The sequence below is a fragment of the Mustela nivalis genome (assembly GCF_964662115.1).
Source record: "Mustela nivalis genome assembly, chromosome: 10".
NCBI lineage: Eukaryota > Metazoa > Chordata > Mammalia > Carnivora > Mustelidae > Mustela > Mustela nivalis.
Window position 1 is genome coordinate 1307560 of NC_139029.1, and position 17487 is coordinate 1325046.

At 63.4% G+C, this 17487-nt stretch overlaps 2 protein-coding genes across 9 annotated transcripts in view; both read left to right on the top strand.

The window, feature by feature from the left end:
- Positions 1 to 17487, top strand: part of PRDM16 (PR/SET domain 16) — a 292797-nt gene that overhangs the window by 113848 nt on the left and 161462 nt on the right. The window lies entirely within an intron of this gene.
- Positions 12747 to 17487, top strand: part of ARHGEF16 (Rho guanine nucleotide exchange factor 16) — a 203003-nt gene continuing 198262 nt past the window's right edge. The window contains exon 1 of the mRNA XM_082687651.1: positions 12747 to 12752. The gene's annotated coding sequence lies outside the window, so the exon portion shown is untranslated. The remainder of the gene's footprint in view (positions 12753 to 17487) is intronic.

Below are 17487 nucleotides of genomic sequence, written 5' to 3' on the forward strand. Positions count from 1 at the left end.
GGACATCCTCTCCAGAGCGGGACCCGTGGTCTACGGTGAAGGGGTCAGACTTGAAGACAGCTAGCGGCCTGCTGCGCGCGGCCGGGGCGGCGCATTCTTGAACCGGCTGCGTGTGTACTTGCGGCCAGTGGGGCCACCTCCTCCTGCTCCGCGGCTGTGGCACTCTGCGCGGGCTCCGGGGAGCCCCGTGAGGCCACCGCCCGCGGCCCGCCCCGCCGCCCGCGGCCTCCGATGTTGGGTCCCAGAGAGCAGCAGACGTGCAGGAAACAACCTGGGGCTCATCTGGGGCGCACGGCCCAGGGGAGCGCGTGCGTGTGTGCGTGCACGTCTGGCGGCGGGGCCGTGTGTGCACACCGCGCGCTGCCGCCGGGAGAGCCTCACGGCCGCGGGCAGCAGGACGGACATGAAAGTGGCGACAATGAATGGTTTCCTACCTTGCTCTGATCGCGGCGCACTCTTTACATTGATCCGTCCTCACGCGGCCTTTGCACGCCAGTTTGGGAGTGACAGTAACGAGCCTCCCGAGGGCCCCGCTAATTTGCTCTCCATTCACCCTCCCGTGAAAACCCGTCAGAGCCGCGCGGGCCTGCGCAGCGCCCGGCCTCATTCAATGGGGGCGCGATTTGGTGGGAAAGGGGCCAGTTTCCACAATGCCCAAAAGAGCAAATTGGCGGAAGCTTTGTTCCTCCTTTTTCCCTTCCCCTTTTATGTGGTCCTGCACTAGTTAAGCTCCTCATTTGTCCCCGCCAGGGGCTCGGGGCTCAGGTCACCCTCAGGGCTGCCTTTCAGGTGATCTCGGTGCTCCCTGGGCCGCCTGGGGGAGGGGGTGCTGGGCAGCCCGAGGCAGGGGCCCCATGGGCACTCGCGGCGTCCCGCGCCTGCCTGGGGGCACCAGAGGCGGCCTGAAGCTCATCCCTGCGTCCGCCCCGGGGCTCGGGCCTCGCGGAGGTCCTAGCTGGAGATCCCCGTGCTTCCGGGGTCTTGAAGGCGGCCGCGTCCGCCCCAGCCTGTCCCCTGCTTCCGCACCTCGCTGCTGCCTTACTGGCCACGATATATGGGCGCCACAAATTAAAATTAACGAGGCAGTGTCCCTTTGGCTCCCACCCAACATTTGCTGGCTGTGTTCCCCCCACCCACCCCCCGCAATCTGGCCTCTCCCGGAGCCCAGTATCAGAGGAGCTCGGGTTTTGAGTCTCCCGCCTGGTAGGGCCTGTCCCTCCTCGTCCTCATTCCTGAGTCGAGGGTCCTCATTTTCCCTATTTCGCTTCTTGGGGAGCCCCCACCCCAAGGCCTATTAAAAGCCCCCCTCCCGTCAGGGCCGGTGCAGGGAGCGTCCCGGCAACAGGACGCGCGTCACCTGGGGAAGAAGGACGCCCCCCTCCTTGGCCGGCCACCTGCTTCCTCGGAAGGCCTCCGTGTTCGACGGGGCTGCACATCCTGTCCTGGGCGCGGGCAGCCCCTTCGTGTGCGGGAAAGGAGTCTCCGTCCCCAGTAGCACAGCACACAGACCCCGGGTCCCCAAGTGAGCCGACGAGCACGGCTTGCCCCGTGGGAGGGAGGCAGAAGGGGGCTCCACTTCCCAAACCTTGTCGAGCTACAGACGGGAGGTCGGGGTGGGGTCGGAGGTGACAGCCGTTTCCACCCGCTGAATAGCCCCACCTGTTTTGTCGGGGAGAGGGTGGTCCTGGGCAGGATGACGGGACCCCAGGTGTTCCTGCTCAGCCATTGTCATTATAAGATCGTCAGCTGTCCCTCAGGCTTGTCACTGGCCCGGATGTCACAAGGGTGGCGTGGGGTGGTCTGACTTTCCCTCCCTCGGGGCGCAGCGGCCCAAGCGTGGTCGTGGAGGGCACCGTCCTCTGAGGAGGGCCTGTGCCGTCGGAGCATGACCTGGCAGAGCCCCGTGTCCTCCGGGTGCCAGGGGGCCGGGCAGCGCCTCGGAGGTCCCGCCCCCTCCAGGTGAGGAAGCAGGCTTTCCGGGACCCCACGTCCCCCCGGGGTCACCCACAGACAAGGTCACAGGCAGGGCTGGAACCGGCGATGGGCAAGGCCACAGGGTGCGCTCCACGAGGCCTTCCTGCCCCCATGAATCCTGCCCCTACAGATCCTTACCGAGGCTGCAGAGCTGGGGACATTAATCCAGAAGCACGCAGGGCCAAGGGAGCGGCCGGCGAGCGGCCTGGGCACGTGCCCACACCTCGTGTGGCCTCTCGGTCCGACTGGTCTCGAACCCCTGGCTCCTGCCGCATCACCCTCCTGCTGCGGGGCACAGAGCCGGGAGAAGGCGTTCAGCCCTGCGGGGCGAAAATGTGTTTCTCCACAGTTTACTGCAAAAGGGGCAGAAATAAGGAAGAGAGACCACGGCCCCTGCGCAGATTCGTGCCTCCCCGCCCTTCTCCCGTTGGACACAAACCAGAAACTTCCGGTTCCTGACAAACCTGCCAGCCTCCAACCCCACCTCTCCTTCTGAGAAAAACGGGCCCTTTTCCATCCACATGGCCCTGGGAGCCTCGCGCGAGGACAGCTTCGAGTCGCTGGCTTCCAAAGTGGCACTAGTCCGGGCGCCCTAGGCCTGGGGCAGGAGCACACCCCCACTCCCCCGGGATGGCAGCGTCCACCTCAGACAAGATACACCCTCGGACGGCGACATCCTCGGCCTCGGCCAAGGAGCCCATGGCCAGAGTGTGCTCTGCTGGCGGACGCACCCCTCACGGGTGCACCAGGCCTCCACGCCTCCCAGCTCTCTCTCGGGGGCCTCTGAGCTTGGGGTCTGCATAAGCGGGCCTGACACGGAGGGGGACTGTGTAGGGGAAGCCACTGGCTGTGCAGGGCTGCTTCCGTTCTCCTCGGCCGGGCTGTCCTCCCGGGACCATGGGAGACGCCAACCCGCGTGCTCACCTTCCCTGATCCACCCTGATGGTCAGGCCTGAGCCCTGGGGGAGAGTCCCCGCGCAGCCACAGGAACGTGCGACGGTGCTCTCTCCTGCTCCCAACAAGAAGTGAGGAGGGGTGTAAGCCGAGGGGGACAGGATGGACGGGGGGGTGGGGGGAGCCGGACCCTGCCCTGGCCTGGCCGGTAACGTCGGGCCACGTGAGGGGAAAGGATCTGCCTACGGCGTGGAGCGGAGCCATCGGCAGGGTCCGCCGTGCCGCCTTCCGGTGGCCGTCCTGGGCCAGCCCCCGGCCACCGCGCGCGCGTGTGTGGCAGGGTAGGAGCGGGCAGGTGGGCTGCCCTGCGGGGCCCCCAGCAGCGTGGCGGGCACTCACTGTCTCTACACCGAGCCGACGGGGGACGCGGACCCCCTCCCGGTGCCCTGTTCTCGGAGGACCCGTCGGCGGCCTGTCCCTCCGCGCCCGTGGCGGCCGCGCTGCGCTTCCCCCCTGCCCTTTCCCACTGGGCGTGGAGAGCTGGCGGTGGCCTGCTCCTGCCGTCCCCTGCCCTCCGCCTCGGGGTGCCCTCGGGCCCTCTGATTTCCCCTCGGCTCTCACAGATTCTGCCCGTGTCTGCTCCCTCATTAATCAATGTCAAGCATGGCATCGGCAACAAGGGCCGCATTCTTCCGCGGCCGCTCGGCCTCATACATCCCATTGTTCCGGGCCGATTCAGACGGCAAGAAAACAGCCCATACAGCACATAAAAGAGATGAGACAAAAATGAAAAGAATCGCGGAGAAAAAAGAGGAGGCATTTTTCCCCCTGAAACACTCGAATAAATACTCGGCAATGATAATTTAAATTATTCATACATTTATGAAAACAGCCATTGAAAAGTGAAGTGTATGATGCTCTTTGTCTATTTTTCTTGTCTGTTGTTTGGGATTAATCTTTACTGTAATCCGGGCCGGCCGTGCCCCCCTCACAAAGGCCACACTCTCTTTCCATGGGAAAAATGTTTCCACATATCCCAGTGAGAAGTCGGGGGGGCGGTTTGTGCTGATGTGGCAGTTGCCGGGCCCTCAAGACGCTGGACAGGCTGTGTCCAAATAGTGTCCGATGAACAAAAAGCACACAGTGGTTCTCACGTCTGTGTCAGCGCGGCGACACGTCAGGACGGGGGGCCGGGGCGCCCAGGGCCGCAGGGAGCATGCGTGCGGCCCGTGCGGACCCAGCCCCTCTGCCGTCCACGTGACGGTCCGCCGGGGAGGGAGGGCCACGCGCGGCTGCGCTCCGTCCCCCACCCCCTGCACCGGGGCTCCTGGGTGGCTGTCGGCCCCCGGACCCTGGCGGGACGGGCAGACCTCCAAGCCCGGAGGAGGAGCCTCCGCCGCTCTGTCCTCAGGCCGTGTCCAGCCCCGTGAAGCGAAGGTCCAGGCCCAAACCTGGGGTCAGAGACCTGTAAGTCACCCCGGATATCACCGAGGGCCGGACCGTGGCCGGCCGCTGTGGGCTGCCCGCTGGAGCCGGGGGAGGGCTCGCGGTCAGTCCCGGGGCGTGTGCCTTTCCACCCGCGGGCCCGCCGCCCTCCCCACGCCCCGGCTCCAAGCAGCTGCCGGGATCCTTCCCAGCGCCCCCGGGGCTCCCACTCGGTGTCCAGCTCTGCTCCCGGCTGCACGGTTTCCAGAATGGAGGGCGAGGGGGCGCCGGCCCAAGGCGGAGACGGTGCCTTTATGTAACACCCTCCCTCCCGCGCCTCCCGGTCCGAGTTTTGTTGTTTTCAAAGCTCGTTCCGAGATGGGCTGGAGAGGCCCAAAGTGGAACCTGCCCCCGTGCGGGATTCACCAGGAAGCTGTGGTTGTCCGAGCGTGTGGGTCGTCCGGCCACGACTTCTTTTCCCTGGAAAGGACCCGGAATCACCTCGGTGCGTTGGCAGGTGGGCCAGACTGTCGGCAAGGCCCCCAAATCGGTGATTTGGTGTGCGTGGTGATGGCGAGGCCTCCGCTTCCGACAGCTGGGCCGGGCATCAGTCTCCCCGCACCCATGTGCGGCTCCTAAGTGGGTCTGGGGGGCTGGGGTGGGCCGTCGGGGAACAGGTCCCCTGCGTGGGGTTACGGCCTCTCTGGGTCTGGGCCAGGTCAGGGACCTGGAGGAGCACCGCCCCTGTCTGCGCCTGACTCGGGAGGACAAGGCGTCCCTGGACTGGCCAGGAGCAGAGTGAGCCTCCGGGGAGGGGAGCTTGGCATGGACGTGGACAGCCAGCACGCGCTGCGAGGCGGGGCAGGAGACGACACGGGTCTCCGGGCGCTGCGGCCGGACCACGACTTCCAAAATCCAACCGTCGTCACTGGCACCCCCACCCCGTGCAGCCCGTCCTGCTTCTTCCTTTGTGGTTGGATTTCAAACCTGGGGGCGGTCTCGAGGGGCTCGGCCCCGTCCCTCAAGTTCCCCAGGCGTCCCAGCTCCGACTGGCTGCCAGGCCCCGTCTTCTGCCCACGCCCGTCAGGGGCGCTGCCTGTTCGCTGCCCTGCCCCCACCGCCACCCCCCGACCCTGAACAAGGTGTCAGGGCCCCTCAGCGACGCAGCCCTGCCCACCCCCCCCCATTTCCCGCCCTCCTCTGCCACCGACGTTTGGGTCTGGGAAGGTGGCCAAATGCCAGCGAGGACACTGCAGCAATAAATCATCCCTGGGCCAACATCTGCAGGGCCCGGGGCTCGCCCCTGGCCGCGGCCGGTCCCCCCACCCCCGGGCCCCCTCTGACAAAACACCTATTGTCGTGGGGAGTGAAGAAGACTCGTTCCCACTTACAAAGGGCCTCGGAAGCCAAGTTGTGGACGCCGGAGGAGACGCCTGGATCCCGGCAGGGAGCCTACAGCACACTCTTTCTTCCTCCCTGGTTCATACTTTTCCTCTCTCGTGGGGGTCCCCCAAAGCCTTTCATTCCGGCTTCATATTCACATAAAGACATCAAGAAAAAACCCCAGCAGAAAGAATTATTAGGCAGGGCTGTCAAATGCTTTATCAGGAGAACAGGGAGGGGGAGCAGGGTAACCCTTTCCGCGCTGGCCCGACGGGCCTGGCTCCTGAGAGACCCCGGGCGTCCCACGGGGGAGCCGAGGCCACCGCGGAGCGGGCGGTCAGCAGCACGCTCGCGTGCCCACGCCCGCCCCGGGACTTGCACACACACACGTGGGCGCAAGCAGGCGTGTGCACGTGCATGCACAGGTGGGCGTGCACGGCTCTGTTTACCAGCAGATTTCCAAATCGCTGCGCTGCGCCTGAAGGTCCTGGCCCACCTTCCTCAGGGAGGGACGCTCTGGGCCCTCCACGTGGTTCTTTCTTTGTTCCAATCAGCAGAAGATGCCCATTCCCTTCCCCGCCCCGGCAGGGTCTCTAACATTCCCCCGCTCCCCGGGCGCAGGGGTCTCTCACACCCTTAGAGCAGAGGGTCCGCTGAAACCAGAAGCCGCCTCATTCCTCCCGGGGCACACGCGCAGGGACGAGGGTGGGCCGTCCTCAGCACGCAGCTCCAGGAACCAGATAACCCAGCTGGCTTGTTCCGACGGCGCTTTGTGCTCAGGGGAGGTGTGGGCTGACCCCCGCCATTAACCCCCGATCTTCTGCCTCCCTCCTCCTGGCAAATGGCCGTCTCACCGGCTCCCCCAGACGGCTTGGTACCGCCCCCTCCTCAGGGTCTTCGAAAGGTGCACGGTGGCTCCGGGGTCCCGGGACCGGAGGGTGAGCCGCAGGGGAGGGGCGTGCCCGGCACAAGCCACCAGGAAGCCCCTTCAAATCTGTGGCGAGGGGCACCCCAGGGTGGGCAGCGCCTCCGGACACATTTTCCACGCAGCCTCCCGGCGCACAGAAACCGAAAACCGCATGCCGACAAACGGCTCCCTCGGCAAACATTTTTATTTCCAATTAGCAAAAGAAAAATTGCTAATTTGCTGCAGTTGGGCTAGGCCGACGTCTCAATCTGCGGAGTGTCAGGCAGTGAAAGAGAGCGTTTCACACTGTGCCGGCGAGAGCGAGCCTCTCTAAAGAGGGTCAGGGCAGCGGGCCCAGAAACCAGATTGACTGGCCACAGCGCTAAATTACTCACACAAGACACACATTGTCTGCCGTGCCAGCTCCCGGAGGACCTGCTTTCTCTTTCTTTCCCCTCCGAGCGGGGGGCGGGGGAAGGGGTCCGAGCGTGGGAGGAGAAGGCAGGGGCTGGCGTGCCTTTGCAAAGGGGAAGGATCATCTTCGGGAACCGAGAGAGGCAGGAGCCCAGTTAATTATTAGCCAGGGCTGTCTGCGGAGTTCAGGAACAGGATGATAAAATTCTCCCAGAGCCCCGCCGTGGCTTTGCACCCAGCAGATTCGGGCGAGATAATGTCCTACGGGAGTTAATAACTGAACAGGCCCGGGAGAGGGGCCGGCTCTGACACAGCTTTTCAAGGCAACCATCCCCAACCGCCGTCACCCGTTCCGGGACGGTGCCCCCAGGCAGGCGATGTGCGTGTGTGCGCGTGTGCACCCGTGTGCGTGTGCATGTGCGTGTGCGCGTCTCGTCTGCGTGTTGGCGGGCATCACCTCCCCACCATGCATGAGGCTTCCGCAGTCCCCCAGGAAAGCCAGCTGTCCTCTGGGCTTAAGAACCCCAGGACACACAGGGTCAGGGTAGAATGCGGATCCCGCCGTTGGGGGCTCCTTGGGGGAATAAGGGGGCGGTCATGCTGGCCACAGATGTTTGGCGCAGAGGTAATAATGAGCCTCTCCTGAAAACCACTGACCACGTAACCTCAGACAATGAAAGCCCCCGGGTCGCTCTTGGAGGACAGGCTCGCCTGCATCTCCGGACGCAGCCTCACTCGAGCCCACGGGAACTGGCCTGCAAGCGTGCCGTTCTCCAAGCGTGGCCCACGCGGCTTTCCGTCTGCAGGGCCGCCCTCCACGGGTCTCCGTGGTGCCGGGTCCTGCCAGCCCTCCCAGCTGGTTCAGACCGGGCCCCTCCTGAGATGTGTCTCCACCGCGCGGGCACCAGAACCGTCGTCGGCGTCTGCCGAGCTCAGCGGCACACGGGCCACCTCCGGAAGGTCTCTGCTCCCGTCCTCTCTGCGCTCTGCGCCCGGTCAGCCCAGCGGGCATTAGACTAGCTCGTGCACGGCCTGGACCAGCGCAGGGAGTGGCAGAGGGGTTGAGAGAGCTGGGGCCGGCGGCAGGTGCCGGGGCCCAGGCCTTAGGAACACCCGACCTCACCACGCTTGGGTCCTGCTGCCCACCCGGGCTGGCTCTCGGCCGCCTGAGAGGCAAGGGTGACCTCTGGAATGGTCTGGAAGGGCCCAGCCTCGGAAGCATTTCCTGTTGGTGCTGGGCAAGGAGGTTGCTCAGTCGCCTGGTGGCTCCCAGGGTGTCCAAGACCAGGGCAGCTCTGCTGTCCCGGTGGTGGATAGAGCTCCTAGGAGGCCGGGCAGACAGCGATGCTGGGACAGATATGACATGGAGGCACAGAGGCCAACACCCCCACCTCTGTGGGCCAGAGCCTTGCTGTCATCTCTGAGAGACAGGCTGCTGGGCAGGAAAGGGCGGCTGGCTTGGGGGGAACACCGGCTCCCAGCAAAGCCAGCAGCGGCCAGCGCTCAGTGCCAGGACGCTCGACGGGCAGTCAAGTCAGGCAGAGCCCATCTGGGGAGCAGACCGCACTTCCCACCGCAGTGGGGCCAGTGGTCAGCGGGCAGGTCCAGCCCTGGAGTGCCCGCGGGCCACAGCCAATGTCTGCGTTAGACCCACAACTCTAGAGTGAAGGAGACATCAGAGAAAACTCCAGGCCCGCGGCCTCGGTCACGCTCGGAGCTGTAGGCGGACAGTGTCAACACTCAGGAAGTGGAGGTGTGGACGCAGACCCTCCAGGCCCCGGCGCACACGGCCTCAGTAAGTCCCTCAGCCCCTCCGAGTGCCGGCCTCCGAGCGCAAGGGAGATGACCCACCCGGATGATGGATGTGCGACTTCCGTGCACAACGCGAAGTGCTGTCTGGACGCGTTGTCTTTGTGCAAATAAAGGAAGAATGCAGAGTCTGCATCATGGGGAACCCTTTGTCCCGAGTGGACCCGGTCTAAGAACCCTGTATTTTCCTCAGTAACAATGAAGAGTCACTGCCAGGCCATCACTCACGGAAAAGTCTGGCCTCAGACGCACGGTGCTCCCCGCGCTGCTCCCGAGGCTCGGGGGCAAGACAGTGCTTGGCGTCAGTCCCCTTCCTGCTCAGCTCTGAGCTGGTAGAGCCCGAGCACCGTGGGGCCCACGCACAGGCACGCACACGCACGGGCACCGGCACGGACGCAGGCGAGCGTGCACATTTGCTCCCACACACACAGGCGGGCCTGTGCAGGTGTGATGTGCAAATTCCCTCTCCTCTCATTCCGAGTCCCAGGACCTGGGAGCCCCTCCCGGAGTCGGCCAGGTGTGGAGAAGCGCGGGCAGGACGTGCCTGACAGGACAGAAAGCGACACAGGAACTCTCTGGAAGGTGGCTTGCCACACTTCTGTTCCCAGGACTTCAGGACACCCGCTGCTCCCCGACGGAAGCCGGCGGACACGGCGCTGGCCCTGGGTTGTCACCGGTAACCCCCGGGGCTGGGCTTCAGGGGCAGGTCCTGGGACCTTGAGCTCAGGTCCGGTTGGGCCCATCCCCCCACAGAACAAGCAGCCCAGAGGAAGAGACCGTCTGCAGGAGGGAGGCCTGCTGCCCCCACTCTCGGGCCTGAGGGCGTGTCCCCAGCTCCAGGCAAGCCCGGGTTCTCAGGTCCCTCTTTTCCCTGCAGAAAGTGTCTCCCTACCCCCGCCCGCATGAGGGTTGAGGTTCTCAGCCCCGTGTCAGCAGTCCCTCTGTCCTTGGTGGGAGGGCTTCGGGGGGCGTGGGATATCTGCTTAGAGTTAGTCCTGGGACCTCAGGTTCCCCGGCAAGTAGGCCTTGCTCCCTGGCTACTATGCGGGGCAGAGTCCGCTCTCTGCCCCGGCTGACCTCCAGAGTCACTGGGAGACGTCACCAACATTGAAGCTGGGGCCCTGGCCCAAATCCACGATGGGTGGTGGGCCTGGATATGGACATTTTACACGGCCCCTGGGTGTTTCCTGTGTGTAGCCAGAGCAGGGGTCAGGACCCGGAGTCCCCAGCCCCAGCACCATGGCCACACTCTGTCCTCTGCCTTTTCTGCACCGGCCAGCAACCGCTTGGTGGACAGTTTCCACATCTGGAATTGGGGGCATTCTGTCTCCAAAGGGGCCTGGAAAAAGTGTGCAGCCAGCTCGCCCTGCCCCAGCCGCCCAGGGACGACCGCTCTCAGCATGGGGGACATTCGGACAGGCCATCGAAGATACTACCCCAGGGGCTCCCAAGAGCAGGCGTGTGCCGGACGGCTGCCTCGGTCCCCAGCCCAGGAGTGCGCCGTGTCCCCTGAGTGACCGGATGAAGCCAGGAGTGCGCCGTGTCCCCTGAGTGACCGGATGAAGCCTGGATGACCCTTCCCATCTCTGCCGCTGCCAGACCGAAGGCCTCTTTCTACAGTTAGGGAGTCCCCACCCGGGCACAGCCGGGGGACAGCTAATCAGGGCGCGGCTTACGGAGTCCTATCGATCCTGGCGGTGAGCAAACACTTCCCGAGCCGGAGCTCCCATCACCTCCCGCCTGAGACCAGAGCCGCTGGTGAGCCGAAGTCCACCCTTTGTCCCCGCGCCGTCCCCAGCCCCGACGGTGGCACGTCCCCCCACCGCTGGGCCAACACCTCACTCCTTCTGCTCGAAAGAGGAAGGGGAAAGTCTTTCTGGCATCAGACTTGGCGGTACTAAACCTGGGTAAAAGTGCTTGTTTTTTTTTTTTTTTTTTTTTTTTTTTTCTTTAGATCAAATTAAACTCACGCACAGCCTGCGTTTCGTCTCACGGGTCGCAGGGAAATACCGGTCAGTTCGGCTGTCTGGACCACATACTAATAACCGCAACCTCCGCAGCGAATTTCTCTCACAGACACGCGGCCCTGGGCGCAGACGTGCGCCCAGAAGGAGGAGCCGCCCGGCCGCCCGGCTCTGGCTTTGCGTCCCGCGCCTTCTCTCGACGTGCGCATGGATGAAGCAAGATGCTGGCTTTCCAGCTCCGTTCCCGTCTCAAATATTAAGATAAACGGGAATCACTTTCGAAAATTTAAAATATAATAGAAAATCCATTTCACCAGTCCACCCGTCAAGAGACTCGTCTTTTGGGGAAGCTCTCGTGTCAGGGAGAAAGGCAACCATACATCACCCGGCCCGGCCCCTCAAATAGATAATCAATTTCCCTGAAAGCATCAATAATCAGAGTGGACATTTATTGCCCCTCGGATGGTTTATCTTTGGGGCCGGGGACAGCCGGGCCGTGATGAATACCAAATCTGCCAGGGGACGCAATTAAATGCTGGAAGGTAAAGGATTTTATATTGTGCACCAAAAAGCAATCAAATTCATAATTGAACTCCATTGCATGAAATCGGGCAGAAATGAATACAACCCCCCCAAAGCGTATCACTTGAGCCCCGTGTGAGAGGTCAGGCAGTGGTGTTGCCGACACTTCATTTCCTTATCCCCCTGGAGGCCTTCGCCTGCCCCCTTCCCCGGGCGCCCCAGCCTGCGAGTGGCCCGCAGTCTCCCTCCCAACCTGCCCAGGCTCGCCGGAGAGAAGGCGCTTTCCCTGTCCAAGCTGGCTTGCCCTGGCCTCTGCCGAGTGTGCTCCCCCCTGCCGTGCGCGCTTCCCCCGGCTCCTGCTTGAGACGGTCCTCAGGGACCAGAAGGCAGAGGAGTTCCGCTGACCAACCCGTGGCCTGTGAGGCTCCGTGGGCTCCGCAGGACCAGACAGTGAGCCCCACCACGCGCCCTGGGGAGAGAGGCCCTCACCGCCGGGCCATCGGGGGCCCTGCCCGCAAGGTGACCCTGAGCTGGTCCAGCATGGGTTCTGGAAGAGGCTTGAAAATCAGCATCTGGGGATTCTCGACCCTGGAAAATTTGCTCCTTCCCGTTGGAAGAGCATCTCAGGGCCTCTGGCCGCGGGCTGTGCTGGGCAGACACCACGCTCATCTCAGAGCAAAAAGCCTGTAGGGCCAAGGGGCGTCGCCTCTCCAGCCGGTCACCGTAGCGGGGGGGTGGGGGGGCCCATTCGTTCCAGCAAAGGTCTGCGTGGGCTTCGGGAACCTGATTTTCCAAAGAGCCTTGAAAATGTTAGCGTTTAAGGTCACATACACTTGGCAAAATGCGGCTTTTAGTTTGGAAGAGAAAGAGGCATAAAGGGCATTTTGGACACAAAATAGCTCTTTAAAACAGCATTTTGATGAGTTAAGTATAAATAAATCAGAAACACACGGATTTCATTTCCTTTAAAATACCCGCGGGCTCAAACACTAGCGGGAAAAGCGCCTGGCGAACGCGGTTTGGGAATCTGACAAACCCAAATATTTTGAAGAGGTTTCTGAAATGTTTGCAGCCAGGTCTGCTCGCCCGTCCTGCCTTCCGTGAGCCCCGGGTGGGCTCCTCCCCGTCGGCCCCCGTCGGCCCCCGTCGGCCCCCGTCGGCCCCTGGCGGCCGGGCGGGTGTGCGTGTGTGTGTGTGTGTGTGTGTGCACGTTGCGCGCCCAGGGAGACGGAAGCAAGGGAGATGGGGAAAGAGGCGTGCTTTTGGACTTACAGATTTTTAACTTGGTCTTGACATGGAATGGAAAAAAATTTAAAAAAAACAAAAAACCCCAATGAGAATTCTACTTGAAGAAGACAAGAAAAGGCTCCGTCTAAAATGGGCCCTGGCAGGAACTCCGCACTGTCCACTCGCTGAGCACTGTCCACTCGCTGCTGGAACATCTGGACCGACGGTGGGAGGTCCAGCTCCGTCCCCGGAAGGTCCGAGCCGAAGGACAAGCTCCTGGAGGACAGACAAGCCCTCGGGGACAGCCAGACGTGCGGCCCCGCGCCGCCGTGGACGTCCGCCTCCGCCGCTGGCCTGGCACTCATCGTGCTCTTCTTTCGCTCCATAGGAACCGAGCGGATTCGGTGGGGACGGTTCTCCTGTGTCCGTGCCGCGGGGTATAGTGACAGCCAGCCGGGACCCTCCGGGTGGCCACTTCCGGGACGGGGCTTGGCCTGCGCAGTCGGCCAGGTCCAAGGACATGTGGCAGCAGCTCAGGAGCCGGGACTTAGGACTTCCTTCTGGTCCAGAACCAGGGGACAGCTGGCTGGTGTGGGGTCCTCCAAGGAACCCCTGGGAACAAGTTTGCTGAGCCTCCTACTACCTAAAATACATACAAATGAAAGAAGAGCCCTTCCGTTCCGCAGACCCAGGAAGTGCCGGGAGGTCACTCGGATTCCCAGAGTCTACTCCGCACTTTCATGAGCTGCTGAGACGCGGGGCGTCCCCGGGAGACCCGGAAGGGCCCCAGGCACATCGCCCCGCCGCCGCTCCCAACACGGGGCGCTCGTGCTGAACCTCCGCGGCCCGGTGGCTCAGGTGGACGCCAGCCCGGGTCTTGGGGTGAGCGGGCCGTGCGCACACGCGGCCTGCGGCCCGGAGCTCTTATCTGCAGCATCTGGCCCGGGAAGGCCGTCTTCGTGTCTCCGAAACCAAACTGCTCCGTCGGAGACATAAACAGAGGCGCTGCCGGCTGAAGGGCCGTCCTGAGCCACAATATTCCTCTTGGCATCCGATAAGAAAAAAAAACTTGCAATCCATACTCGAAGTTGGATTTTTTGATTTTCTGCAGAATTGGGCTCCGAGCATTTAATAACAAGGCTCCTTACTGCTCGGCCTCCAAATTTATAATAAAAATAAATATTTCCCCTTCCTGATGCAGAAGGCCGTGCCGACCGCAGCCAGGAGCTCGGACGCATGAAGGCGCCCGCACCGTGAACCCCGGCGCGGCCTCGCACAGCCGTCCGTCCCCGCGCGGGAACCCCGCGATCCAGAACGTTCCCTGCTGACAGGCGGGTCCTTCACCCAACTGTGCGGCCGATCACAGGCCGACGCCTTTCTCTCCAAGACCAAGACGGGACAAAGCCTCAGATGACTAATTACTCAAATACAGTGTCTTTTGCTAATTGGATTGGTTAATGTTAGTTAATAAGGCACTTTAAGGGTAGGGATGGGGTATGAAAGAGGCAATTCATACTGTAATAATAGGCTAATGACCGCCAGCGACCGGCCGGCCAGCGGACGCACTCTCCAGGTCCTCCGCCGACTGTTACAAGTCCCTTTGCCGGAGCTGACCGAGCCGCCCGAGAGGCCCCGCAGCCTGCGCCTCCGGTGCCCGCCGACTGCCGCGGGAGTCAGCCCTGGAAGGAGAAAGTGAAGCCTGTTACTTCCATTATTTATGAAGGAGCCTCTGGTTAGGCAGCCGGGAGCAGGAACCAGAGTCCCGCGTCCTTGTCCCGAGGCCAGAGGCTTGGCTGTTTTACTCAGTGACCCCGGGCAAGCTCCTTGACCTTCGCAGGCCCCAGTCAACTCAGCTGGAAAATTGGGTAAAAAGATTGTGGTGTCGTTCAGGCGTGCGCTGCTGAGCAGAGGTGCTCGGAGCGGCGCAACTGAGACATCCCGAGCTCAGGGACGGGAGTGTGACCGGCGTCCGCCGCCCGCTCTCGCCGGGCAAGGAAAGCAGGACCTGGGCGCCCACAATCGGACCCTGGCACCTGGACTCGGCCCCGACTCTAGGAGCAGCTCGATGGCGGCCGGAGGCCAAGCGCCCTCGCCGGCTGTGGACCGCGGCACAACCCGCTCGCCGGTGGCGCTCCGCGCCCACGGGGGCCGGCCTGCAGGAACTCGCACCCAGGCGGCCTCGTTCATTCCCCATCCCGCTCTGGGGTTCGAGATGCGGCCTCTTTGCTACATTCAAGTTTTACAGTTTGATTCAAGAAAACCCTCCTTTCGGGAAATGAGAGAAAAGAGAATCACTGGCCAGGAGGCTGCCCCCATCCCGGCAAGGCTGGTTCGGCCTGCGGGATGGCCTCCAAGGAGAGCCAGAGGGAGGCTCCGTCCCCGTCGGCTGGCGCCCCCCGGGGCACAGGAGCATGCGGTTCCCGGGGGAGGGAGGCAGACTGATGAAGGCCGCCCAATTCGTTTGCTTTGGGAAGGGAAACGTCTCCAGCGTGGAGTGGGGAGAGGACGAAGGACACCGAGGTCCCGGCCTCCGCCTGCACGCCCCACGCCTGCGGCCCACGCTGACCCTTGACCAAGGGGGCTTGAGCTGCGCGCATCCACGCAGACATGGGTTTTTCTCCGTAAATACGGCACCGCACCGTAAACCTATTTATTGTTCCTTCTGCTTTTCTCCGGAGCGCGGTCTTTCCTCTCGCTGACTGTACGGTGCGATTTCAGACTGTAAGGCCTGCGACACGCAGAACACGGTGTGAGCCGCCGGCTCGTGCTCCCGGTGAGGCTTCCCGCCAGCACACGCCGCGAGTAGTCACGTTCCGGGGGAGACAACAGTGACACTCAGAGTTTCAGGGGGTCGGTACTCCCAACTGCCGTGTTTTTCAGGGCTGAACTGTGTTAAGTACACGAATGTGCGTCCATGAGGACCATTAGCCGAACAGATAACCCACCTGGAGGCCGTAAGGACAAAGCGCTTCGCATCTCCCGGGACTGCTGCCCGTTTCGGTGCCCAGCAGGGAGCCTGTGCCCCCGCCCCCCCAGAAGAGAGCTCATGGCCCAGCTGAGACCAGAGTCTAGAACGGGCCAAAGACTGACTGGACCGGGGCTTTCACCGTGCTCCCCGTCCCGAGGGCTCGGAAACAGAAGCTGGCCTGCAGAGGGAAGGCAGGCCACGTAGAGGCCGGCCAGGTGTCCAAGGAGAGCGGTGTCCTTGGCCAGGAGCCCAGCCAACCCCCCAGGACACAGTCCCGCCGCGTCTACCCCAGCCGTCCAGGGTCCTCCCCAGGCAGGGGACTCAGGCGCACACCCCTCCCGCTCCCCCGTCCCTGCTCTCTCTCTCGTGGAGTGGGGCACAAGCTGGGCCCCCCACACCCACCTGGCAGACCACAGCTCTCTTGTCAGTCTGGAAAGAACCAATAAATTACGCAGCCGACCCCAATCCCCCAGCTCTAAGAATAGAGTTTTAAAAATCCAAATGTGTCCAAGAAAATTCCTGAAAATGTGGTCGATGTTTTCCCGAGCCTCTTGTTACCCATGCTTGGGGCTAGAGCCCACATGCAGACAAGCTCCTTGGAAGGGGCTTCCCCACCGACCAGCTCACAGGGTCCTCGGGGAGACGCACGTGACCCTCGGGCTCCCTGGCGGTCTTCCCACACCCCCAACGGCCCAGGGGAGCCCCTCCTCTCTGTGCCTCTGTGTGTCCCTCCCGAGCTAGTGGGAGTCATCTTCCTGAGTGCACCCCGCGGACAGACAGTGACCTTGTCACATGCCACGGACAGGCACGCACACAGCCAAGGAGCTCCTCAACCCCCCCCCCCCCCCGCAGGGCTCCCACCCCCGGGAATCTTGTCCAAGCCACAGGCCGCCCTTGCTGTGGTCTCGAGGCTAATCCGAGCGCTTTCCCATCCAGACGCCGCCAGGGTCTGTGAGCTCAGTGGTTCTTTCCAGTGGCAAGAAAAGCAGGGCTACCAGGACAGAGGAGGGAGGAGGTGTCCCTGTGCACACTTTTCCTGAGGCTTTTGACTGCGGCTAGACGCGGGCCCCTGGTCGGCGGTGGGGTTCAGACCCCATTCTCAGATCTCGGGGTGGGGGGAGGACGCTGTTCTCTTCCCTAGAGCAGCGACAAGACCCCAGGACCCGCGCATGCACCTGCCACCTCTGCAGGGTGGGGTGTGGCGAGGAGGGAGCGAGAGGCACACACAGGCGCTTGGGTACGTGGCACGTGCTTTGAGGTGTCCCCGTGGCCGCGGCGGGACGTGGGGCTGTCTGGTTCCCAGGGGCCCCACCCCCACCATGAAGTCAGATCGCTGGAGGACCACTCGGGGCACGGAGCTCTGCAGCCGGGGGTCTGCAGCCCCGTCCTGGCGCTCCAGGCGGCTCCCCGGAGGGCCTGCCAGGGCCCAACGAGTATGGCGGTCCAGACCCCCGAGACACATGTGTGCCCCGTGGAGGAATTCATAGTGAGGCTACGTCCCCACCCCAAGGTCCAGGCCGCCAGCCCCGCCCGGGGAAGGGACCCCGCCCCATCCCAGGGAAGCCTGGTGGTCGGAGGCAGACGTTCCCGACGGCGGGTGGGGACGTCCTCGGGGCCCATTCCGAGCCCTGTCCTTGCTGGAAAGCAGACGGGGGCACCGTGGAGGAAAGGAACCCGAGCAGGGAGGTTTCCAACTGCATCCGATTTCACAGCCTCCTTCCCCGGCGGGAGGCTGCAGCTGGGAACGTGCCCCCCGCGGGCCTCGGCTGCAGCTGTTGGCAGGATCCGGTGACCTTGGGAACGCTGCCCGCGCGGCGCGCCGTCCCCACTCTCCCACCTGCCTGAACAGTCACCCCACGGCGGCCGCAGGCCTCGGGCGTCCCTGGTGACAAACCACCGGCATCTCTTCCGGGTCCTGCCTCAGCGGCTGGACGCTGGCAGAGAGAGAGCGGGCCAAGCCGCCTGGGGGCCGCAGAGCCGTCTCTGTCCACCCGAGGCCC